General features: G+C 38.4%; 1 protein-coding gene across 1 annotated transcript in view; it reads left to right on the top strand.

The window, feature by feature from the left end:
* LOC127988081 (protein phosphatase 1 regulatory subunit 29-like) overlaps nucleotides 1-27,844 on the top strand; it is a 60,257-nt gene that overhangs the window by 12,915 nt on the left and 19,498 nt on the right. The window contains exon 2 of the mRNA XM_052590609.1: nucleotides 5,605-5,753. The gene's annotated coding sequence lies outside the window, so the exon portion shown is untranslated. The remainder of the gene's footprint in view (nucleotides 1-5,604; nucleotides 5,754-27,844) is intronic.

Genomic DNA, 27,844 nt, shown 5'->3' with positions numbered 1-27,844 from the left:
GGAGGGGGGTATCTGGAGCAGCCTCCGCCATTCTTTCAAATCGCTCTCTGCCAAGAGACCCGCCCTTCTCTGACTCTGATTGGCTGTGAAGCTGAAACAAACCAATCAATCCAACGATGGCAGCGAGTATTGCCCAATCAGGGGCAGAATAGGACGAGCCTTCACAGAATGCCGGTGGGATGATCTGCATGAGATGCTGCATTGAAGACTCCAAAAATACGGGACAAACCCCGTATTGATTCAAAACGGGACGCGCTATTTTATTCTCAAATATGGGACGATTCCGTATTTTAAGGGATGGGTGGCAACCCTACTCAGGAAGTGGGCAGTGGGGTCAGGTGATGATCTGAAACGCCTTCATCTGTGTTGAATGTAGTGTGTATGTGTGTGACATTTGATACGGCTGGGACCAATTACTCGTCTTGTGGCTAAACCTGGACCATGCCTGATTACCTCCTAATCTCATACACGCACACATCAGCAGTTACACACCTAAATTCAAATACACACACACACACACACACACACATTGGTTATTTTCTTCTCTATCTTTCTCACACTGTTCTAAATCCTGTGGAATAAATTTAATGAGGGGCTTTAGTTTTTTTTTTTTTTTTAAAGGAGATTGAGAAACAAAGCTGCTATGAGGCTAATCTTCGTTACATCTGAGGGTTTACTTAAGATACATTTTGGGGACAACATTTTTTAAATCTGACAGAAATAAAAAAAAATGATTCTAAATAATATACATTTTTGTATAGTTTCTTCATCAGAGTAGATTTGGAGAAATTTAGAATTACATAACTTGCTCACCCATGGAACTTCTCCTGTCAAATCAATCATTTCGATGTTTTTAACATTAAACCTGGCTTAAATACGAGTCCTACAGTATATCCATAATGTTGCTTTCTTCAGTGAAAAAGTCATCTAGCCTGAATCAGGAGAGACATATGCACAGATCAAGCACAGTTTACAAGAGAAAACAGCCTCGAACTGTTCTAAACAAATATGTTTATTGATTCTGATGTGAGAGGACAACACGGATGGACTTTTTTTTTCTACAGTAGACAGCATTATCATCGACTCATATTTTAGTTGGAAGCAACATTTAGAAGTTACACCTTAAAAACACACCGATTTTTGTCATAAATTGATGGGACTGGAGTGGTGTGGATTTTTTGTGGATTATTGTGATGTTGTGATCAGCTGTTTGGAGTCTCATTCTGACGGCACCCATTTACTGCAAGAGGATCCATTGGTGAGCAAGTGATGTAATGCTACATTTCTCCAAATCTGTTCTGATGAAGAAACAAACTCATCTACATCTCGGATTGGCCTGAGAATGAGTACATTTTCAGCAGTTTTTTTTTATATTTAGATGAATTGTAAGTCTCTTCCTCCTCAGATATCTCCATAGTAATGTGCTCTGGTTGGACAAAAGATTTTGATATGCATTACACATTAGTTTTATAGCTCTGTACTTTTGTATATTTCCACAATTGACTCATAACTTTTTTTTTAAGGAATTGTAAGAAATTAATTAAAAATACTTGAATGAAGCTACATGCAATCTCTAAGAACAAAGGACTTCCCGGCTTTCATCGGAGCTTAATTGCTAGTGGTTCAGTAGGTGGCAGGTTCATTCTGCAGTTGCCAGCAGTTCTCCACGGTCAGGCCTCTTTACAGTTATTGTAGTGGTCTTAAAACTGCGCAGCTGGATATCCAACCACTGCTTAATAAGACAAAATCTTTTGCCTGTTCTCCCTGCAGATTTCTTCCACATCACATAACAAGCTGCGGTTAATGAATGCAACAATGCAGGTTTATGATACGTCGAGCAGGGCTTGTCAGCCAGACAGCGAGATTTGTTCCATTTTATGCAGTGCATAATCATGTTAAACCAGAGGGCGTGGAAATGCTTGACTGGATGCGGAATAACGGCTGTCTGCCGCCGGTACAGCAGTTCAGATTCGGTTCATCGCGCACAGACTGCAAGCTGGTATGTTGCTGTTTTTATGAGCACTCAGACACGATTCAATTTCACCCCTTAAATATATGCATAATTATGTAGGTGTACTGACTTTTTTATTTTTTTATTTTTTATTTCTTACAGTTATAGCCATTTTCAGTGACAAAGCAACTGCAAGTCAATCATTTTCAGGGAGCATTGGCAAGGTGCAGTGGCAGTTGGCGACGCAACAAAGTTGACTTCAGCTTTATGCAAACTAGCATCATAAACAAGCATACATTTATTGTAAGCATTTTCAGTCTTTTCTGCTACAAATTAGTATATATAAAATATGTATATATACAACTGAAATATTAATATAAAATAAAATAGCAATTCAAAGATATAAACATATCTGTATTTTGTATATTTTTTTTTTTGAAAATTCATACAAATTAATCATTTTTTAAATTATTCTAGTGAAACTAAATTATTAAATTATATATATATATATATATATATATATATATATATATATATATATATATATATATGTGTGTGTGTGTGTGTGTGTGTGTGTGTGTGTGTGTGTGTGTGTATATACACATATGTATGTGTGTGTCAATATGTGTGTGTATGTATGTGTACACACAAACACACACTTCTAGTGAAACTTTTTTGAACATTAAGATTTTTTATGTTTTAAAAGAAGACTCTTCTGCTCACCAAACCTGCATTTATTTAAACCAAAGCACAGCAAAAGCAGTAATATTGTGAAATATTTTTACTGTTTAAAATAACTGCTTTCTATTTGAATATATATTTTTATATAATTTATTCCTGTGATCAAAGCTTAATTTTCAGCATCATTACTCCAGCCTTCAGTGACACATGATCCACATTTATAATGTTAATGATAAACATATTTATAATGTTACGAATGTTATAATGTTATATGTTATATACAACATATATAATGTTATATTGTTTATTCATCAAAGAAAACAAAAATACTCAGCTGTTTTCAAAATAATAAAAATAATTAGTTTTTTGAGCAGCAAATCAGATTATTATAATTATTTCTGAAGGATAATGTGAGTTGAAGTAATGCTGCTAAAAAAAATCAACTTTGAAATCAAAGGAATAAATTACTTTTTTGAAATATATTCATTAATTTTTTGTAAATATATATATATATATATATATATATTTTTTTTTAATACAAATATTTACTGTTTTTGCAGTATATTGGATCAAATAAATGCAGGCTTGGTGAGCAGGAGAAAATTGAAGTATCTAGAATGTCAAAAATCCTTGATAAATTCTGATTATACTAATGCCAGTTTTGTTTGCCATCTCTTCTTTCTATCCGTTACGCTTCATCGCAGGTCAAAGCTAATGATTATTTTTATAGAGGCAATCTGCAAGGGCACCGTTTTAGTTACCAAGCAACATGGTGATCAGAGTCGGTGTATTTTGCTTAAATTAGACTGCGCTGACGAGACAGTTAACGAGATGAATGGCTATAATGGAAAGCTTGAACATTACATTCTTGTTTCATTCTACAGTGCGCTCATTACAACAGTGACCCATGGTAGAGTCTATTAAAATAACACAGGCAAGTTCAGCCACCGTGTGTGTTTTTGCAAACCCGCCGAATCCTTGTTTTCTGGTCTCCCTGGTCTTCTAGATTCTCAATAGTGGTATTTTTTATCAAAATGCATATATATATCTGATTCATGATCATTTCAGGATCGGCCTCATTTGGGTGTAATTGGGAATCCCTTGCAAAATACATAGTGAAAGAAAAATGAAGCAGAATAAATTGCAACTCCCAAATGGCACAAATGAAGTGGCTGTATTTTAGAGATGGTTAGATGTAGGCTAGTTCAGAAAACACAGTATTTAATCAATCCTTTTGAGCTATGCTTATGCTATCCCCTTTATTTTTATTTCATTTTATGTTTTAATAGACCTATACTTTTGGCTGCATGTAAAATAACATTTCACAAAAAGTATTTAATTTAGTGTTTTTATTATATTTGTGCCAATCACAGTCCTATTTCTGTTTTTCACCACCATTTCCCCCCTCTCTTTGTCTCTCAGAATTAAACTATCTGTTTTTGCAGCTGCAGAACAGCTTTTGTTACAGCCTCTATGCAAAGCCAAAGAACAGACATAGATAGTTTATACCAAAATGTGCGGCACAAACTGTTAAATACAGCTTTAATAATAATAAAAAAAATATTATCAGGAACCGTGTTAAAAATGTATTTCAACCATACGCTAATAACATTATGATCCCTCAGAAGAATATGCAGAGCTGTAGGTGCTACACCCAGCCCAGGAACGGCAATGATACGTATTTAAAAACCTTACTGCAGCTTTTTGTTTTGATTTTCTTTGTGTTGTTTAAAATAGGCATCATTGCGGTGGCCCAGTGGTGCACCACACAAGAAAATCTCAGATCAGAGTCGGTGTATTTTGCTTAAATTTTGCTTCGCAACACAATGAAATTTAGCACAAGACAACAGAAACAAGCCACAAAACAACAGAAACAAGACACAACACAAATAAATTAGCACAAACAATGGAAACAAACTACAACACAATGGAAAAAAGTCATAACACAACAAAATTAGCACAAAACAGTGGAAAAAAAGTCATAACACAACAAAATTAGCACAAAACAATGGAAAAAAAAAGTCATAACACAACAAAATTAGCACAAAACAGTGGAAAAAAAGTCATAACACAACAAAATTAGCACAAAACAATGGAAAAAAAAGTCATAATACAACAAAATTAGCACAAAACAATGGAAACAAGTTGCAACACAATGGAAACAAGCCACAGCACCACAAAACCCTGCTGAAAAACATATCATATGTTTGGATTTGGATTTAATGCTGGTCCTTTGCTGGTTTATGCTGGTCCTTTTGCTGGTTTATGCTGGTCCTTTTGCTGGTTTATGCTGGTCCTTTTGCTGGTTTATGATGGTCCTTTTGCTGGTTTATGATGGTCCTTTTGCTGGTTTATGCTAGTCCTTTGTCAGCACATGACCAGCATAAACCAGCAAAGGACCAGCAAAAACCAGAAAAGGGCCAGCATTAACTAGCATCCAAGCATCAAAACATACAAACAAAATGTTATTTTTTTCAACAGGGAATTAACAGAGCAGAAAGAAAGTAAGCCACAACACAATGAAATTAGCCACAACACCAAACAAAGTTACCAGAACACAACAGAAAAGCCACAACACCACAGAAAAAAAAAGCCACAGCACAATGAAAACAAGCTATAACCCAGCGAATTGGCACAAAACAACAAAATTAGCTGCATGCATTGTGTTGTAGCGATTTCGTTGGGTTGTGCTCAACTGGGCCACTGTACATCTGATACTTATTTTTGGCTTAGTTAAGTCAAGAAATGCTCTTTTTGGACTGCAAGTTCCAGAATGTTTATAGTACCTCAAGTTCTTTTTATCCCAGAAGGACCATGGAAAATATGATATGACCCTGTTAAATGAGTCATAACTGTCCTGAGCTAAGAAATAGCAACCTCTTAGCAATGTTTCACATCTTTGAATCTGTTGAATATGTAGCCTGGTGCTTGTTTAGACCTTTATGCGCCTCGTCTCTGTCCCTGCCTCTCAGTGAAAGAGTGGTTCTTGGGAGGGTAGGTGGCTGGAGCTGTGCCAGTCACGACTAGAAGGAGGGGAGAGGGAGCGATAGATAAGACGAGGAAGGAAAGAGCAAGGCTCCTTACATCGCACTCCTTCCACTCTGCTGATGCATAGAAAATGGTGGGTTGACGCACACACCGCCTCACACAGTGAGAGATAAGCCTGCATGGACTCATTATAAAGCAACAAGACCACACACCATTGTGTAGTGTTTATGTACTCTTCCAGTTTTACTGAAAAAATTTATGAACTACTTACCCACTGCTTTTCAAAGCAAAAATGCATTTTGTCCCTATGTGTGCAAAATGTGATTAAACATATACTTTAATATTTTATTTGCAATTATTGTATTTATTTGTTTTCAATTTTTTTAAAGCTTTTTTTGAAGCTTTTATGACAGCAGTCTTATTTTCTTTATAATTTCGTATGTTTTTTGTACTTTATTGTATTTATTAAATATTATATATAACCATGTCAATTAAAAAAAATACTTTTAATGAAAATTAATACATTTTAATGTTTGATAAATAGTATTTGAGTAGTAAATACACTTACACTGTGTGTGTGTGTGTGTAATAAAAAAAACAAGTATTTTGTTTTTTCTATCATTTCAGATTTTTAAAAGTAGATTGGATTCATTGGGCCCTATTTTAATGATCTGAAACGCAAGTGTCAAAGCGCGAAGCGCAATTTAGTTTGTGGGCGGGTCTCGGCGCTGTTGCTATTTTCCCGGCGGGATAAATGGCTCTTGCGCCCGGCGCAAATCTAAAATGGGTTGGTCTGAAGTAGCTTCATTATTCATAGGTGTGGTTTGGGCGTAACGTGAAATAAACCAATCAGAGCGTCATCCAACATTCCCTTTAAAAGCAGGTGCGCAAGTTCCATTATGGATTGCTATTATTATGGCGTATTTACCAGGCGCACGCCAGGAGCGGTTCACAGCCGAGGAGACTGATGTTCTTGTAAGAGCAGTGAAAGACAGAGAAGTTGTGTTGTATGGGGATGGGAGAAACCCACCCAAAATAGCGTCGGTTAAACAGGCGTGGGAGGAAATAGCCACAATTGTTTCATCGATTTTTTTTCCTGGTTCTTGACGGACAAACCAATTTGTCAGATGTCCTTATATACATATATGACCTCAAACATGTCTGATCCTTAATTACTACAATTAGCCTCAATAATTTGTAAGCTAGATTTATGCCTATTTTTTCACATCTTCGTGTCACACCACAATGATTTCCGTCATCTCAAGTGTTAATATTTTTTTAGTGTAACAATTTATGATTTGCAAAAATAACTGTTGCATCTGTGTAGATTACATGAGCAAAGTGTATGCGCGTTGTGCACGCTATACACTATGGTCAAGCATGCGCCCTTAAAATAGCATAATGAACAACGCGCAACGCGCCACTGACTTTAGACTAGGTTTTTTTCTGGTCAGTGGCGCAATTGTTTAATGGAACAGCAAAATAGCATCAGGGATTGTTTGCGCCGGAACACGCCTCCTTTTTTGCGCTGAACCGCCCAGGGAGCGCAAGTTCATTCACTAGTTTAGCGACGTGCTTCTGTGGAGGGAAAAGTGCGCTTTGCGCAGGTGCAAAATAGGAATGACACATGCGTCGGTGTACAAAGTCAATTGCGCTGGGTGCAAGATAGGGCCCATTATGAGTTTCTTATTACTTAATGATTGCAATCTTTATTCTCTATAGTTATTGGCTCCCAAAAAAAGAGCAAATTTGCTCTCTAGTGCTTCATCCATTCCTCGGGAAAGACAGAGAGACACACATGAAACAATGCATGCAATAATTTCATCAGTATCTTTGGTGAAAAGGGGTGCAGGAAATAAAAACACAAGACCAATAGGAGAACAGGCATAATAGAAACGAAAGAGAGACGGGAGGAAAAAGAAATAACATAAGGAGCAAGGAGTGTCCGTGGAATCAGAGAAAAAGAGAGGGTGGGAAAAGTGAGACAACGACAGGAAAGGTCTGTAACAAATCTGATCAAAAGCTCCTAAATCTCTAAGGACTCAGAAAGAAGGAAAGAGAGGCAGAACTGCACTGCAAAGAAGCAGCGAACTGAAAAAGGGAAGGATGAAAGAAATAAAAGTGAAGCAGAAACAAAGAGTGGAGGAATGACACAGCAATGGATCGTTAGCACACGGGCCTTCATCTTGTTCCCATACTTTCAGGCTTCGACAAGGGAACATTTTCTCTACTAATTCAGGGCTGCTTCCTTGACAGAAACTTTATAGTGTTTTTGATTTTCTAAAAGAAAACATTCAGTAAACACTTTATTTTCAATCTTATTAGACTTCTAAAACGTGTTTGATTTTTACGATGTGATTGATGTTTGCTTGTCTAAAATGTGTCACAGAGATACTAGAGTGTATGGCGGTTGCTAGGTTGTTTCTAGGTGGTTGCTATGGCGTTTGGATTGTTTATTAGTGTTTGAGGTTGTTAGGGTGTTTTTAATGGGTGCTGGGTAGGGTTTATACTGGTTATAGCTCATTTCAGTGGGGTTGATGAGGGTGAGTGTTGCTAGGACATTGTAGGGTGGTTGCTAAGGTGTGTGAATTGTTTTTTTTGTTTGTTTGTTTTTTTGCTCATTGCTGTCAGGGTGAGAAGTTGAGGAGGGCAGTATGACCAAAATCTTATATCATGATAGGAGTTGTTTTATTTCACGTTAATGATATATATATATATATATATATATATATATATATATATATATATATATATATATTTGCTTTAAATAAGGTTATCAACAATTTTGATGCTGTAGAAATGTAAAAATTCTTGTTACCAGTGTCAGTGTATATATATATATATATATATATATATATATATATATATATATATATATATAAAAACTAATGCTAGCCTAAATTAAAAAAAAATCTCAAGCTGACTGAAGACAATTAAGCAGTCAGCTATTAAATAAGAATAAGAAGCTTACTACAAGCAATAGGACAAAAAATACAGTAGAACAAATAAAATAAATGCTACATTGTATAAAGTAATCAAATGTATAAAACACTGCTGTGTAAATTAAATAGATATAGTTTTCTTAATAAAGTTACATAAGTGATTTAGTCAAGAGCAGTGAGAGTTTTTGTCTCATTTGTTGTTTGATTTACATGAATGACAGAAAGCCGGAATAATAGACTGCTGTCACTTTAAGAGCTACCTGGATCTAATATACTGTTACATGTTTTCTTTCTCATCTGTTTGCTTTCGCATAAGACCTAAATAATAGTGTTTACGAGGATCCTTGCAAAGATGGGCATTTTGGCCTATAAAGTGTAAAAAATAATACTCTATGAAAACTGCCTTCACATGTGCATGCACATGCACATTTAGCGAAATGACTTCTCTTTTGCTGCTGCTTGCGTGCCAACGGCATGTAACTGTGATAGACAATTGTCAAAAATGATCAAACTAATTTGGTTAATCATGTCTACCAGAATATTATTGACAGGTGAAGCAACCAATCACATTTTGTTTTGTGCTGCGTCATGTTTAAGGGCGTGGATATATCCCCACAATAACAGACTGGTGAGTAAACTCTTGGACAAATTTTAAAGAGCCTATCCTGTGAACTTGACATATTTCACATACTTTTGAAAATCCAGTGTTTCGTTGATCCTAATAAGCTCTCACTGTCACAGTTGTAAACATGGCAGATTTCATCTTATGTTGTTGAATGTTAAAATACACAACACGTGCATTTTCCAGAAATCCAGTAGAATCTAACCAATCAGATGATGACGTAGAAACTCCTGAAGCATTTCTGATTTTGTTTTTCGTATGCATCAGACGTTTCAGCCAACAGTCCATGTCGTCATTGCCACATTCGAAACTACTACAAAGAAAAATACCGTATTTTTCGGACTATAAGTCGCACCTGAGTATAAGTCGCATCAGTCCAAAAATACGTCACGATGAGAAAAAAAAAAAACATATATAAGTCGCACTGGACTATAAGTCGCATTTATTTCGACCCAAGAACCAAGAGAAAACATTACCGTCTACAGCCGTGAGAGGGCGCTCTACGTCTTCAGTGTAGACTACAGGAGCACTGAGCAGCATAGAGCACCCTCTTGCGGCTGGAGACGGTAATGTTTTTTCTTAGTTAATTTCTCTCGGTTCATGTCAAATTAATTTTGATAAGTCGCACCTGACTATAAGTCGCAGGACCAGCCAAACTATGAAAAAAAGTGCGACTTATAGTCCAGAAAATACGGTATATTTTCAGATCGCTTGTTAGTACTGCTGGTTAGCTTTTGTATTCAGAGACAGTGATGCTAATGCTTTGATTCTGAGTAGCAAGAGTGACAGTATGGTAAAGATTAATATCTATACATTTTTTTACCACGTTCAAACCCACTTAGCACCGAGGGTGAGTACATGGTGACAGAACTTGAACTCTCCCTTTAAACAGATTCCAGTTATTTTTCGTAGTTCTTCGCATTCTCTCTTTTTTCTTTTCTTTGTACTGTATGTTCGCACCTTGTGCTCGGCGTTCCAATTCCTAGTATCCCTTGTGCAGTCGGTGTCTTTCAGCACTTGTTCTCTTGGCTTCTGTCATTCTAAGTGCCCCCACCCAGTGCTCTCTCTATCTCTCTCTGTCCCTTGCTCTCTCTCGTTGTCCTTTGAAGTGTAAATCTCTTCAGCAGGACTCCTGGCTAATGAAGCTGCTGTCTCGCTGTAATTAGAATCATCTTGGGTTCCCTTGACACGGCTGTGGTGTGGAAAGAGAGGAGAGAATACAAAACAGAAACAAAAAGCCAATGCAGTGATATTCAGAATTGGCTACAGTCTGAAATATGTTGTGGGAATACTAATGACTTACGTAAATGAAATAGCCAATAGTCAATAATTGACGTTTTTTCACCAGAAAGGTGGGCGGAATACTCAATATAGAGACGGATGGAAGGTGGCTATTATGTTAAATGAGACTTTCATCAGAAGCGTTGAAATGCATGAACGCCTTTGGAAAGCTTCTATAATGGCTAAAATTACACCTACGGACGTTCAAAGAGAGGGAAGAAATAACATTGATAGACGAAGACGCCTGTGCTTTGATGTTATATTACCTGGCCCATTTTTCTGGTAGTAAGAATATAATTTCTTCTAAAATATCAGAGTAGTCAAAGTTGAATACAATAATGTGGGATTTTAGTACTTTTCGATTGCCGAAGTATGCGTTATGATTTAAGTGATAGTTTACCCTAGAATGAAAACTCTTTTCCCTGGAGTTTATAGTGATATAGTCATCTGATAAGCTATGATATGTATAAGATATAATATATTTTATTTTTATCTAATTTCAGTTGTAAACATTTTGTGCTTTTATTTATTTTTTATTATTATTTTCTCATTTTAGTACTTTTTTTCAAGTAAGTTTCCAAGGTAAAAGTTTAAAAAAAAAACAAAAAAAAAAAACAATCAGTTATTTTTCTGAAGTAGATATTTTCTTTAGTATTTTATTTTTCTTTGGAAGCCAGTCTTGGAAGGTTTGGAATCACAAAGAGGGTGAATAAATAATTCTAGTTTTTTTTATACATTTTTTTTTTTTTTAGGTAAACTGTATGCGTCACAATGATTACATGAAAAAATTGGCATTCTTTTTACCTAGACACTGATCATGTACAATGTGTTTGTAATAAATATCCATGACAAATTGAAAAAATCGAGCCGACACAACATAAGCCTTCCAAAGTCTGTCTCCAAGGAGAGGACACTTTGTGAAAAACATTATTAGTGTGAGAAAAGCTTTTCATCCTGCAGAGGAAAGGACAGATAGTGAAAATAAAATGATGTCATTTGAATTCAGAACCTTGTTTCCCATTATGACATAATCCCGCTGTTGTCGATGCCAAATCGGTTGTTGCTTTTGCAGTCTAATGCCTGGATGGAGATCAAACAAATTTGAGGTGAGACATTCCCAGAGCCTCTTGAATATAATGTCCTTCCAAAGGAACACAAACCCAAAATAATTTTACAGGGGTTGGTCAAAAAAAAAAAAAGGATGTTTTTACACTGAGCAAAAAATGACACTTAAGCTTTAAGGAGGGAAAGAGATCAAATAAGATTTATGTATTGCGGCATATAGCTTCCCACTTTTGACTTGAAGCAAATCAAACATAATTCTTCATGAATTCAGATATTTTTTAAATTGTATTTTGATAAGCTCAAGTAATGCAAACATGCACTGTCATGTTAAATGACAGTAACCTCAGCAGATGCTGTACTGTTGATCGAACACGCTCAATTATGGCTCTATGATTAATGTCTGAATAATGTTTTCTGAATAAGGCACAAATGACAGGGGAGTCATAACGTGATTTCTGTCGTGAGCGTCATGAGGACTCTGGGATTGGCTGGGAGACATATTACATTTTTCACTTTCATTTTATGGCCAATATTACATAAATATTGTATGTTAAGTTTTATGTTTTGTTTCAATAATATAAAAAGTTAAAATAAAAATATTAGAACACAAAATTAAAACAGCCAATCAGTCTGATTTGATTGAATCATTTAGAGGGTTTTGGAGCAACTGATTAATTGAAAAGATTTGAATCAAAACATTCTTTTACAAATTACTATTTCTGCCATGAGCTATGAATGTGATAAGGTGAGCCAGGATGTTATAGGATGTTACGATTTTCCTGAATAATAGCATAAAGTTTGGCTGAAGTCAAGTTTTATTATGTTTTATGACTTTCCTTTTGAAGCTTAATGACCTTTATGAAAATAGCTGTCTGGACTCATCTAGAATATGTTTTTGTGTGTAAACATATTAATTCAGTATCATTTTAGAAAGAGCAGAAGGCTCTACTGGAGTCGTCTATCTGTTTGAAAACACTAGCTAATGTGTTGGTCTCCAGTTCCGGTTGCTAATAGTGCTAAAACTCACTTTCCAAAGATTTCTGCCTCCCCCATCAGTGTTATGAACCAAATGCTTTATGAAATGTGTTAACAGAAATGTGAAATACCATTGTACCACAATGCTAACTCAAATGTACACAGTTTGTGGATAAAAGTCTGTCAGGAGATACAGGGTTCTGAGATTAAAATTTACTTCAGACAAAAGGGAAGAAAATGGCTCAAAGTCTTAGTTTTTCAGCTTAGAACTGATTTGTAATACTAATGAACCAGCTAGCTTACTTTGCTATTCATAGGCTAACCATTGTTTTGATGCTGTTTCACACAGAAATGGAAGTAAGATAGCTTGCAAAAGCAGTTTTGTGGTCATTTTAATCTGGAAGTGAGAGAACTGTTATTGCTTTTCTGAAGGTTATGATGCATGCTTAATATCTAACACCAAACGCTGAACTTGCCAGAGGGTTAGCGCACTTAGCTAGTTCATTAGGCTGTGGTCGGCAGCTTACACCCAAACAGACCCAGGCTTGACTTTCATGTAAACCATTTCCTTAGAATCCTTGCCTGAAGGCCTCCAAATATTTTCCCTCTCTCCGAGTGTTGGGAGAAATGAGTTTTTGGCGGGTAGGTGCTGCGGTAATAACTCAAACAAAGGTACAATCAGGATTTTCATCAACAGTCTGTATATAGTCGTTTCAGATGGTGGAAATGTGATGTGATAGAGAGAAAGAGGTAGTGATATACAGTACAGCGTTACACTGTGGGGTTCAGTGACATAGCAGTACCCAAGATACCCTTTTCTCCTTTTTCTTTGTGGTCTGTTTTATACTCTATTTTGAACAAAGCTACCTTGTTTTCTTTTGTGAAGTCTTAATTTGTTCATTTGCATCCAGGTTTGCTGTTTTGCTTGAGTTGCTTTAACATCTGTTGAAGTTCAGTATAGCTAACTAAAGAAAAAACTAGCTTGTAAAGCTAACTAGTAAAAATAAAAAAGATTGATGATATTCAGTTTGCAAACATGCACTTCTGAAGTCAATTTTAGCATTTAAGAAGAATTACTTGCAAATATAATTAGTATTCTCTCTAAATGAAGATTATACACTGCAGATTTAAGGAGAAACACCCAGTTTGACTGATATACTCATTTTGTTAGCTTGAGGATTAGTCGTTGTTTTTCAGTTTGCATCAGCAGTGTCAACAATCTTTTTTTTCTTTTCTTTCCCCCCCCCATCTGAACAGGTTATTTAACTAAAGCTAATGTGATAAAGAAAAAAACCCAACAACATTGGCTAAAAAGAAGGATGAACAGTTCATATCTTTGATGAATTAGAGTGTAGGCGAATACATTTCTTTAATGCTAACAAATATGCCTATATGTGTTTCTCATTCCAGAATATTGTTTTGAATAATCGGACATCTTTGTTGGTGGAATGGCTTGGATTGGACACGGTCAAATTTGTATGGAAAGCTGTCTATTTTGTACCCAAACAGCAGAGCGTATCTATTAGCGAGCATTTCAAAGGCTTTTGTACTCTTTGGTTCGCTGTTGTCCGTAGCTGTTAGCTTGGAGAATCTCTGCCCCAATATTGTTATCTTCTTAAGCTCCCATTGAGGGCGAGTTGCTTTGATTGCTGTCATGAACAAATTGCATGCTGTAATGCTGTTTAAATGGCTAGAAATGTCACAAACAGCAAACCCACCCCCTACCTCACCCGCTTCACCTCAGCAGACGAACAGCTGAGTCTAAACATATTTTCTTTGTAAGAGCAGGAGTTATTGATAAAGCGTTCCAGAAGCCAATTTTGCAGTCCATTTTTCCAACATACTCATACTGTACTTGTTCACTCATGCGGCATGAGTGGATCGTGAGCAAGGCTTTCCAGTTCATTGTCTATGGGAGCCAAGGTACATTGTGATAGAAAGCAGAGTGAAACTACAGAGCATTAAAAAGTTAGGAAATGCTGGGATTTATGCAAATGAGCCATTGGTACCAGCCAGTCACTATGAGCTCAAGGTAATCACATTTTTACTTACTGCTTGGATTCTGCTTTGTAGCTTTATTGCTATGTTTCAGGACTGAGTGATATAGCAATATTAATAATACCAATTGCTTATTGCCAATATACCAATAATCTGTATAAAAATAAACACTAGCAGTTCCAGGTTTCTCACTGCTACGACAACATAGTCGGTGAAAGTCCCACCCATTTGTGAGGCTCTCTGCTCTATAAGCATATACACAGCCCTGAGTGAGAAGCAGCGGTCCGCCATTACTGTTCTCTTGCTGTAACATTAAAAGTGTAGTGTGTTGGGATGAACCAACGAACATAAGAGTCTCCATAGACTGCTGAAGACATGGTGGTTAAATTTCATTTTTCGAAGGAAATGTCCCGGGAAAAAAACTCAAAAGTCCTAAAAGTGTCAATTTCAAAAAGCTATGAAAAATTATCTTTGGGGTATTTTGAGATATACACATCATACACACACTCTGGGAACAATCCGTCCTTCAGATGAGACCTTAACAATTTGAAATATTATATCAATGCATTGTATGACACCTTTGAACACTACATTATGGTTTCCAAATTGGGGTTTGCTAAGGAACTGCAGGGTGTTCATGAGTTTAATGAAAAGCTAATAATTAAATCATAACAATTTTAATGAATAATTTTAAAATAGCATCAATCAAAATAAAATACTTACTAAAAAAATACATATTTAATTTGTTTACATGTCATGGTACAATTAATCAACATCAGAGAACAGTGAACATGCAGTTGTGTTGCTTAAATATGAACTTATGACCTAAAAAGTAATGTAAATATATTAGGCAAAATATGTTTTGCTGACAAAAAAGTCTGGGAACCCCTGGATTAAATGCAAATAAGAAATAATGTGAATTTGTGCATTTCAGTGCGTTTGACCACCATGCGCTTCACCAGTGTTGAAATGTTGAGGAAAAACTCTTCTTAAAATTGAAATCATTTCTGTAAATCCAGTGAGCAAATGTTGTATTTTCTGTATAATTATAGCTACCTGACTAGAAATGGTTATTTGTGTAAATGTCCACAAAACTGGAAGATGTTCTGAATTTATTTTCAGAATGTACACAATAATGCTAGTTTAGAAAAATAACTAAAAGATTAAAAAGAGGAATTAGGGAGATTCAGTAAATTATTAACAATTTGTTGAGTGAATATGTAATCAATAAAAAGTAACTAGTTTGATTATGATTATTTTAAAATGCAATTTAATCTAATTAAACACCCTTATTGTCAAACCCCAACCCCCCCCCCCCCCCCCCCACTAAGTGTAGCTTCTTTTATTTACTTTCTTGCGATCTCATTTCCTCTCACGACACAATTTGAGATCCTAGCACCTAGTAGTGTTTAACACTACATACTCTCCTTTCCATCTGCCAAGCATGTCTGTTGCCATATCTGCATCAGAGTGTTAGCGATGACTTAATCTTGTTAACTGGGGTGCTGATAGTCCCCATCAGTGTTTGTAGGGTGATATAATGTGAATCACTTGGCTATTCTTGTCCTGTTTCTGCTGCCATCAGCAGCAATAACAACAAGGGAATCCCACTGATTCGTCTTTCAGATACAAGCCTGACAGTCAGAGTGTCTTCTGCATGAATATAGTTAGGGTATGGCAATGAATGTAAGGCTTTGTCACCTTGAGACAACGAGACCTGCGATTCAGCTATATCCGAGTTGTTTTGCAGCATATGCCTTGTGATATTGTAACAAATCCTTTTGTTTCTGTCCGTAGCCTGCTGGTTTATTCCATTATAAACATTAAGGGCACTGTAAGGAACCATCTCAGGATTGATGATGTGTGCTGCTGGCAGTTTTTAAGATCTCACACTTGGGTGTGAATCAGAGCGATTCAATAGTGAATCACATTAGAATGCATAGAAACAAGTCCATCTCCACATGCACATTTATGGAAGTATTTTTGTGTGGTTTTTTTTTGGAATGAAAAGTGTATTTATTATTATTTTTTCTTTAATGAACGGTGCAAATATCAGCCGCGCAATGAGATAATGATGAAGTACCGATCAGAAGTTACAACGCAAGGTGATGCAGAAAGTCAAGTGATGGGAGAGACTACAAAGTCAAACAGTTTTGTTAGTGACAGACTCACTTGCTAACCCCCCCCCCCCCCCCCCATATTCAAGAGTCCTCAAGACAAGACTTCCCTGCTGTTTCTGAAGTGGAGTACAACCCAAAGGGTGACCGAGGCACCTGGCAGGCGTTCTGGCAGGCCAGGGACCGTGGACAATCAATCAGCACTCAAATAATTTGACCTACTTTGGTGAAGTTCAAGACTACCATAAGCTGAACTCAACACTGGCAGGAGAGCATTAGAAATGTAGCTTGTTTTGCGAGCGTGTTGTGCTTGAATCTCCCAGTGATGACCATTTTGCCCTTCAGTTGGGACATCGAGGCTTAAAAGTGCCTTACAGGTATCAAGTAAAGTTGTGAGAGAAGTTGCCTGCTCAGTGACTTGTTAGGAAAGATGACTAAGGTTATATACAAAGTGTTGGTGTGCCTAGCGTGGCCCTCTGGCCTAAATCCTGCAATTTAATGCAGGAGAGGAATGGCCAGAGGTTTTCAGAAGTGTTGCAAAGGGCATCACCAACACTCAAGTTGTATAACAATCATCATTATAATGGTGATGCAAGTTTGCATGCCAAATAAGAAATACCCAGCACAAAAAACCTGGCCTTTTGCCGCTGAAAGAGTGAAAAGGAATGCACTTACTATCTTGGTGATATATTCAACAAAGCTTGAATACACAAATTGGTGATATGTAAATAAATCAGCCTTGATTTTACAAGGATTAATAAAGAAATATTTTCTTTGACTATTAAAAACACATGTCGAGCTGGTCAGAAAAGCCATGATAAGTCCATAGTAATGAAATATAGCCCAGTGCAGATTGGGGAAAAAAAAGGAGTACCATCTGGACTACAGACATTTCCACATTATGAGCAAAATGAGTTTTTGGGTCTCGTCTGTTTCGAAGAGGAGTGTTACTTACTGGAAGATTGAAGGCGGCAGAGAACAAGATATGTATTATAATACAGAGGAAGGGGATCCTGTAGTACAGCAGAAAGGTTTGTGACTTAATCCGTTAGGAGCCGACTCCACAGGTGACGTGTCTGCCCTTGAGCCAAGTACATGGAAATGAGGCAGGTACTTCTCCTCAATCCGTCAGACACCAGCTTCATTTGTGATTTGTTGAGAGGTAAGGCACAGAGCAAAGAGGCATGAAATACCTAGAGAAAGATGTTTGTTAGCATTCCCATTCATCTTAATGGCACTTAATAGCACAAGCACAGTCTCAATCCCTTCACTAGCAACTGTCCAGAGCTTTGATGTGGATGGATAATAGTCGATTTAACTCTATAAAGAGCACTAAAACAATTGGGTACTAGTAAAACTGTACTATACACTGAGAATTGTACCTTTTGGGGTATACCAGCTTGTCACTGGTCAGTACCTTTAAAGAGACACGTTTGTACTTTTTCTATCCCAAAAAGTGAGTATTAGTACCTTAGAAAAGTAACCTGTGTCTGTCAGTTGGTAATATGAACCCTTTAGGGATAATTTAGTTATAAAGTTGTCCCTTGATGGTTACCACCCCAGTGACTGTACAAGGAAGGTGCAGTGTTATTTAAAGGTACAACACATTTTTCTGGGAGTGTATGTATTGAAATAATATATATTTTTCTATTTCAAAATTATTTAATCTGAATAAACAGATGGCTAATCTTGAGACCTTGGCAAAGGTATGTCGTGGAGGGAATGACAGGGATTCGTACATAGAAGTACGTTTTTTCAGTTTTGCAAAAATGTATAGAGGCACGTATTTCCCATGAGCCTATGTCGAATGAGGGTCAAGACACAAACTAAAATGTCCAGGTAAGATTTAGTGCTGCAGATGAAAGGGGTAATAGTCCTTGAGGTGCTTCAGCACTGTAAAGGTTGAAGAAGTGCAGAAAGGTTTGGTCCAGGGAGGAGTCTCCTGGTGGTACCAGCATGTTCCCCACAGCTGAAGCCTGAGAAGTAGGATTTTCTAAGGGCAGTTAAAGGACATGTCAGCATCCTCCAAACTACCGGGTGCACCCCTGCATTAAAGGGACATTGCTGATGCAAGGCAAGGTGGGTCACTCTATCATAGCACTAAGACGTAGTCAAACAATTTGAAAAACACTTATAAGGGTGTAGATGTTCCTATTAGGCAATAAGACAGCAGTCTATCTCCCTGCATGCCAAGCTTCACACAGTTGCTCACTCTTCCAGTCAAAATCTGATTGCAAGGGATTGTTTATGTTGACTTTTGAGATGATGACCAGCTCCCCCACGACCCATTCCCTTAGTTACAAACTTCCCCAGGTATCCTCCATTTCCTAGTCATCAGTCTTCATTAATTCACATACCATTCTCTCTCTTCTTTCACTTGCCTCCACTGCCTCCCTGATGCGAGTATCACTGTGGGGTTCCCCAAGAGTGGTGATTAAGTCTGAAGGATGTTATCGGCCCAGTTCATAAAAACCCCATGCTGTGAGGTTCGTTTTATAGACGGCAAGGTGAGTGATTTAGAGAGAGGACCCTCGGATGGGCAAGTGACTACGACAGGATGCTCGTCAGGCGGAGGTGAATGGTGCTCAATGGGGGCTGACTCACAGCCCCCCTTCTCATCCGTCCTCTTGGATGACGCAGAGTGATTGAGCCACGTCGACATGTCCCAGAGCTTGTGTTAAACCTGAGTCACTCACCAGGATTTGGAGGTCATGATTCAAAGGTGACACAGCAAATGAGAAAGAAAGGGAGAAGTAGACAGGCAAAACAGACAGACTACAACCTGCTGTGAAAGACAGAGATATGAAGCTTTCGGTGACTCATACGAGGACAAGACTGCAGCATAATGACTTAGAAAGAAAAAGGAGACATGTACAAGGACTCGAGATGTCATCAGCCCAGCATGCTTCTATTATTGCCATATTGCCTGTGAATGAAAAACACAATTCTCTTTCAAGCCTTTCAATTCCCAATACGATGGATGGTACACATGTTTTTTACACTAGCAGACTGAACCACTTAGGTCAGTGAAATCCCACCGGGTCCCATATATGAACAATGAAAGTAGTAGCTCAAGGAGTAGACGTCACGGCTGAAGCACTGGAGAAAAGTGTAAGGTTGAAGCTATGTTCGACTGACAGCAATTAAATCACTGGAGCTTGTCGAGTGTCTACACTTGTAGGCATTCCTAACTGACTTCTTTATCCAACTGTATCTGGCAGCAGATAACGGTTTGCACTCCATTGGTGGCTGCTGTTCAAGGTGAACTCGGCTGTACTTTGTTGTCCCGCTAACAGTTCCCTGTGTTACCGGAAGTTGACAACTAATTTGGACGAGTCTGGATGCTAACATTCACCTAATGCTACAGGGCTGTCAACTGGTCTGCTAGCTTTGCTAAATGTCTGCTGCGTGTGGCTGAATTTTCTTCATAATAAATATGAAACCTTCTTATATTTATAGCCTCTATCAGTTGCTTTTTATGCATGTATCACACCAATATTTGGATTTAATCAAACTTGTACTGAACTTTGTCTGTGTTTAGTGTTTTTAAGTGTTGAAAATCACTTACCTACTTGGGCACAGGTTCTTTAGAGTCCTGGGCATTGATTACAACCTTGTATTTATAATTCACAGTTTTGTTAAACTATGAAAGGCCTGGCATCTGCTGCTTTATATATTCAACATGTGGTATAATGGCAGTATATAGAAGTAAGGGAATGTCTCATCACATAAGCCTGTCATTACCGTGTCCTTCATCAAGGGCTCCTTCTTCTTGCATTTTACTTCTTTTGACCCTAATCCGTGATGTGTCCTATTTGTGGTAATTTTGTCCTTCGAGAGTGCTAGGATGGCTGGTTCCCAGGAACTTCAGACAAGCTACTTGTGGTGATAGGGCACTACAAGTTTTGGCAGCATCTCTTAATTTCCCTGAGGTTGCCAATCTTTTTATTACTCTCTTCCAACTCCCACTGACTAGCCTTTTTTTAATTATTATTTATAGAGCAGTCAAGAGATCATGTAGGAAAGAAAGATCAAAAATGGATTACTGCTTTTTTTATTCATTGTTATTTTTATTTTATTTTTGGTAGGGTTTTGTGTCTTTTTTTTCTTTTCTTTTCTTTTCTTTACGATGGACAGTATTAGCAGTACATACAGAGCAGCTGCTTGAAGTTGCAAAAAAAGAAAAGCTCTGGGGAATCAGGAAACTATGAGGAACAAATTGTTAATTCATTTTATTAATTCACTTTTATTAGGAACACCTCTACATCTCAGCATTTGGTTTTATTGATTTGCCATTTGATGGCAGCCGTTTTAATTAAAAGAGATTCTGAAATGCCAACACGCCTTAAGGAGCCAAGAAAAGCTCACCAGGAAGGCCCATCATCTTTGCAGTGCTGCATAATGTAGAGAGGATGTTGGACAACAAAGAGTAACAAAATAGGAGTTCCTCCACCAAATGAAGCAAAACCTGAGTTACTCTTCAGTTTCTGACTGCCATGTGAAAATAAGATATGAATTACTTGTATGGTTTGCTTCTGCATGTGCACAGTGTTGTCCCTAAAAACATTTTGGCTGCATTATGTAGATTTAGATGAATGTCTTTTATAAGTGGTTCCAGATTTGAGGAGAGTATTAAGGCCTATTACGTGGTCTTAAAAAAAAAAAAACAGTCTACCAGGAACCCTAATAAGCTGATGCTGCACTTTTATGCAAATAATATAAGCTTTATAAAATCTGAGACTAAAATATTATTGGGAAATAATATGCACAAAATATTATCAGTCATTTTCTGTCTTGATGGACTGAAATCCCCAGATTTTTAAGGATTAGAGTATGTTATTTTTGTATAGCTGCATGATGCAAGAAGGATTTATAAAGATCACATTAAGATGGCCAACCAGGATATTGTTCCAGGAGCTGCTGTGAGGAAGCTGAGGGTTTGAGGTCTCTAAGAGAAGGGTCAGAGGACAAAGGTTTTGTTAAAAAAAAGAAATTTGCCAAATAGAGTTGTCAGGTGCTACAAAAATATTCCAGCCCAAGTCGTCTTATATTTGTTGTTGGATTTTTACTCAGAACCATATTGTGTCAGTAATTCTTTGTTTTATACCCTGTCAATTTTTACTTTGAATCACAATTGTCTTCAGTGTTACCCTTCACATTTCTCCTGCCATTTGCCATGTGTCACTTTTAGCAGTCTTTCACTTTTCTATCGCTTTCCTCAGTGTCATTGTTGTGCTTTGAGAGCAGCAGGTGCCTGTAAGGTGACTTGTTCGGTGTACTTACTTTTGTCGTGGCCACTACATAATAACCCGTGGGAACGTGATAAATAATATAATAATTTCTTAATTCAAAATAAATATTAATGAATCCATCTCTGATAATCCCGGGTTGCTATGGTCACGCAGGTTTGTTTACACATTAAACTCGTGGCCACGAGAAAAACATGTTGTTCCCTCAACATAACATCTCGAGGCCACGACATAAGGATGTCGTTACCTCGACAAAATTATCTCGTGGCCACGACATAATATCACTTTCCCACGAGTTAATATGATGTTCCCACAAACTAATATATTGTGGCCGCCACATATTATCATGTTCCCACAAGTTATTATGTCGTGACCACAACAAAAATAAGTACACCGAACAAGTCACCTTACAGGCACCGTACAAAACACATCTTAAGGTAACCCTAAAAGCAAAAGCAGAAAAGCAGTTTCCAAAATTAGCTAACTAAAAGGTTTAGTACAAATTGTACAAAGTCAGGTAGAAAACTAAAAGGGAATGGGGGAAAATTTAACTAATAGAACATAAGTAGATGCTCGCCTGTTACACGACATGCATTGGTACACTCTTGAGTGACACTTTGAAATGTCAACACTTACCGATTAAAATGCCAGGAGAAGAACAAAAAGCAAGAACAAGTGTGGCAGAGGAAAGTAAAACAAAGATTCTGAATAATGCAGACTAGAGTACGAGGTTCAGAAATAAAAAAAACTCAGTTTGAAATGTGAGTAAGAGGGCCCACTGCTCCTTCACCTAGGGTGTGCAGTAGCACTGACACGTTTCTTGGATTCTGAAAGAGAAAGGTTGTCCTTCTCGGGATAGGCTACTTTGAGCAAAGTATAAATCATGCTGGCACAATGAAAGCAGGACTCGGCACTGCACCAGAACTTAGCAAGAAAGCTGCCCTGTTTTCACTTGAGTATTTCATTGCTTTTTGTTTTTACATGCCGATTTTTTTTATGTTAACTTAAGTGGTGGTCTGTTCCAATTGACTTTATTCGTGCCACTTTTAAAGACAGCACGAAATTCAAGTGACCCGATTTAGTTTCTTAGTAGATCCCTAGTCACTGGTGCATATTATTTCAATGAATACAATGTTTATCTTTCTTGTGCTCATTTTTTTCAGCTTTAAAGTGACTTCCCTTTTCCAATGATGTTGCAAGTGGACTATTTGATATTATTAACTGATAGCCAAATAGCTATTTAGGCATTTCTATAACAAACTCCCATTACTTGAAAGAGCAAACTACTGTAGCTTTTAGCATTCCAATTCACCTGAATGTCTCAGTTGATCTGTTAGCAAATGTGCCCGTTGAAGTAAACAACTTGAAAGCTAATCAAAGCTAAACATGTCACGATCCAGTTGATAAAATTATTTACCCTTTGTTTATCTCAGTGAATTTCTTTTTATTGTCATATTATGGAAGTAAAATGAGTTGCAGACACCATTTCATGCTGACTTTAATTTGCTTGCCAGTGTGTTTTCTACAAAAGCTCAACTTTAGCACATTGCTAAGCATGTAAAACGAACAAAATAAGAAACACAAAAAATGCTTTTTGTTTACTTTACTAAACCCTATACAGAGGTTTATAAGATCTTCTTGACGTTCTCACGTTTATGATTTTTAAGTCAATATTCCCTCTCAGAATCCACCGTTATGAAAATGAACCATGGTTTAACCAAGTGTAGTAACCATGTTTTTTTGGGGGGGGGGGTATTTCTTACTATTTGTATACCCATAGTTTTACTTCAAATACCATAGTTAAACTATGGCTAGTATAGGCAACACCAGTGTTAATATTTGGTTACCATGGTTAAGTAGCCATGATTTTTTTTTATTTATTATTATTTGTAGTAAAACCATTGTAAATTTTCATAAGGGCACTTCAACCATGCATTATAAGTCTCCATGCCTCAAATCTCACCTTCATGCTCTACTCTCCATGAAAGATCAATCTAGTTTGAGGGGTGAGGATGAAGTTCATCAATGTTTTATATGAAATACCTTTGCAAGATAATGCTCAGTACGAGTATTGAAGAGAGTCACAGTGAAAGGCTTGAAGCATCTCCTCGGGTTGAGGATGAAGTTCATCAATGTTTTATTTGAAATACCTTTGCAAGATAATGCTCAGTACGAGTATTGAAGAGAGTGACGGCAAGAACCTTGAAGCATCTCCTCGAGTTTTCTGTCACACTTGTTGTGTTCCCCTCAAATGAAGATGCCACTACAGGTGCTTTTTACCTCAAAAATGTCAACAAAAATACCTCTTATACCTAAACCGAGTGATTGAGTGTAGGTTTAAGAAAAGAAAGAGCGGGAAAATGAGAGCCGTGAGTATGAAAGTGGGTGAATGAATATTAGCATGAAAAATGTTCAAGGTAAAAACGAAAGAGCATTTAAAAGAGAAAATGAAGTGGTTCTGTTAGTTTCTTTGTGTGTGTATGCGTGTGTATTATAGATATTGATATTTTTGTACATATCCACTAGTGGTTAGTCTGACAGCGTTTTTCCTCAAACTCCGTTATACATCATCAGACAAAACCTTTCAGTAAACAGCAGCCTGTCATTCCCAAGCCGAGTACTGCCAAAACTCAGTTTTTGTAGCAGACAGATAAAGCATTTGTGTACCGGAACAAGGCTGTCCGTGTTATCTATGAATTTTGAACATGTTATGTTTCCATACGAAATTGTTATGTTTACATACCCCTAAAATGCACAAAATTGTTCCAAACAATATTTGAGGGAGTACAACTGGTATCATTTTTTAGACTGGCTTTTCTTGATTCCAAAGCCTCATGATAACACTTTTTATTTTATTTTTTTGGTAGTAGTAACTGTCAATTGCATGAAATGCGTCTGGCGCCGATACAGGATGGCTGCCTCCGTGACGAGCTCCGCATATGTTTTTGTGTTTTTGTTAGTTTGTCCTGTCTTTAGTTATATTCCTGCCATCAGTTTCACCAGGGAAGAACTGCTGAACATTCGGCAGAACACACCACAGGATATTTTACCGGATTTCAATTATTCAGACGTTTTACTGAACGTTGTTATCGGAGGAGCGGCGGCGCTGATCAAACGCTTCAGGACGCGCAGACGGGGGAAGCGAGCGGGAGCGCTCGTCAGACTCAGGAAGCGCGGATTTCGAACGCCGTTGCCTAGCATCCATCTGGCAAATCTCCGCTCTCTACCCAACAAAACGGACGAACTCCTTCTGCTTTCTCGGACAAATAAGGATTTCAAACACTCTGCTGCTCTGTGTTTCACGGAAACCTGGCTGAATGACACCATACCGGACAGCGCGCTCTATCTGCCGGGCTTTCAGCTGTTTAGAGCGGATCGTGAAGCAGAATCAACGGGGAAATCGCGCGGCGGCGGGACATGCTTTTACATCAATGAACGGTGGTGTACAGATGTAACTGTGTTAAAGAAGACGTGCTGCTCAAATCTCGAAACACTCTTCATTAACTGCAAGCCGTTCTATTCGCCGCGGGAGTTTCACTCGTTCATTCTGGTCAGTGTTTACATCCATCCTCAAGCGCATGTGAGCTCAGCTTTACAGAAACTCGCTGATCAGATCACAGAGACAGAACAACAACACCCTGACTCTGTTTTAATCATTCTCGGGGACTTTAATAAAGCCAATCTGTCCCGTGAACTGCCAAAATACAGACAGCATGTTACTTGTCCCACAAGAGACAGTAATATATTGGATCACTGTTACACCACAATAAAGGATGCATTTCACTCTGTTCCACGAGCAGCTTTGGGACGTTCTGATCACCTTCTGGTTCATCTAATACCGTCCTACAGGCAGAAACTAAAATCAGCTAAACCTGTATCAAGGACTGTAAAAAGATGGACTAATGAAGCAGAGCAGGATTTACAATCTTGTTTTGACCTCACTGATTGGAGTGTTTTTGAAGCTGCTGCCACCGATCTGGATGAACTCACAGAGACCGTAACATCATATATCAGTTTCTGTGAGGATATGTGTATTCCTACAAAGACTCAACTAATTTACAATAATGACAAACCGTGGTTCACTGCAAAACTCAGACAGCTCCGTCAGGCCAAAGAAGATGCTTACGTGAAGGGGGACAATGTCTTGTATAAACAGGCTAAATACACATTGGAAAAGGAGATCAAAGTGGCAAAGAGGAATTATTCTGAAAAAATAAGGACTCAGTTCACTTCCAACGACTCCGCATCAGTGTGGAAAAGTCTAAAGAAGATCACCAACTACAAGACACCACCCCCCAGCACCGTAGAGAATCAACGACTGGCAGACGATCTGAACGAGTTTTACTGCAGGTTTGAAAGAACACCCATCACCTGCCCTGAACGCCTCCCCACACAACCATTCACACCCTTCACAACTCCTGCAACCAGCCCTGAATGCCTCTCCAAACTACCGTTCACACCATTAACAGCTCCTCCAACCCATCCTGAACACCTCTCCAATCAAGCACTCTCACCATTCTCACCTCCTGCATCCCCCCTCTCCCCCACACCTGCAATTCAGATCAGCGAGGATGCGGTGCGCCAGGTCTTCCGGAAGCAGAAAAGGAAAAAAGCACCAGGCCCAGATTGTGTTACACCAGCCTGTCTGAAATCCTGTGCTGACCAGCTGGCCCCCATCTTCACACAGATCTTCAACAGATCGCTGGAGCTGTGCGAAGTCCCTTCATGCCTCAAACGTTCCACCATCATCCCCATCCCTAAGAAACCCAAAATTACAGGACTAAATGACTACAGGCCTGTGGCTCTAACGTCTGTAGTCATGAAGTCATTTGAAAAACTGGTGCTGGGCCACCTGAAGGACATCACTGGGCCCTTGCTGGATCCTCTTCAGTTTGCCTACAGAGCAAACAGGTCTGTGGACGATGCAGTAAACATTGGACTGCATTATGTTCTGCAACACCTAGACAGACCGGGGACTTATGTGAGGATCCTGTTTGTGGACTTCAGCTCGGCCTTCAACACGATCATCCCAAACCTCCTCCTGCCCAAACTAAATCAGCTCTCTGTGCCCACCTCCGTCTGTCAGTGGATCAACAGCTTCCTGACAGACAGGCAGCAGCTAGTGAGGCTGGGAAAATACACATCCAGCACCCGTACAATCAGCACCGGAGCTCCCCAGGGCTGTGTACTCTCACCACTGCTCTTCTCCCTGTACACTAATGATTGCACATCTAAGGACCTCTCTGTCAAGCTCCTGAAGTTTGCAGATGACACCACACTCATCGGCCTCATTCAGGACGGTGACGAGTCTGCTTACAGACAGGAGGTAAAAGAGCTGGCTGTCTGGTGCAGTCTCAACAACCTGGAGCTTAACACCCTCAAAACAGTGGAGATGATCGTGGACTTCAGGAGAAACCCCCCTGCACTCTCCCCACTCACCATCATGAACAGCACTGTGACTGCAGTGGAGTCATTCAGGTTCCTGGGCACCACTATCTCTCAGGACCTGAAGTGGGACATTCACATTGACTCCATCGTAAAAAAGGCCCAGCAGAGGTTGTACTTTCTCCGCCAGCTGAGGAAGTTTAACCTGCCACAGGAGCTGCTGAAACAGTTCTACTCCACCATCATTGAATCCATCCTCTGTACTTCAGTAACTGTCTGGTTCAGCTCAGCTTCTAAATCTGACCTCAGAAGACTACAGAGAGTAGTCCGGACTGCTGAGCGAATCATCGGTTCAACCCTCCCATCTATTCAAGAACTGTACTTATCCAGAGTGAGAAAAAGGGCTGTCAAAATCACTCTGGACCCCTCACATCCAGCACACTCCCTCTTTGAACTGTTGCCATCTGGTCGACGCTACAGAGCACTGAGCACTAGAACGACCAGACACAGGACCAGTTTCTTCCCTCAGGCAATCCATCTTATGAACAGCTTATAATAACGGCGGACACACTACACTTTATATTTATATA

Source organism: Carassius gibelio, chromosome B22, assembly GCF_023724105.1.
Source record: "Carassius gibelio isolate Cgi1373 ecotype wild population from Czech Republic chromosome B22, carGib1.2-hapl.c, whole genome shotgun sequence".
Lineage (NCBI taxonomy): Eukaryota > Metazoa > Chordata > Actinopteri > Cypriniformes > Cyprinidae > Carassius > Carassius gibelio.
This window is presented reverse-complemented; position numbering and strand designations above follow the sequence as displayed.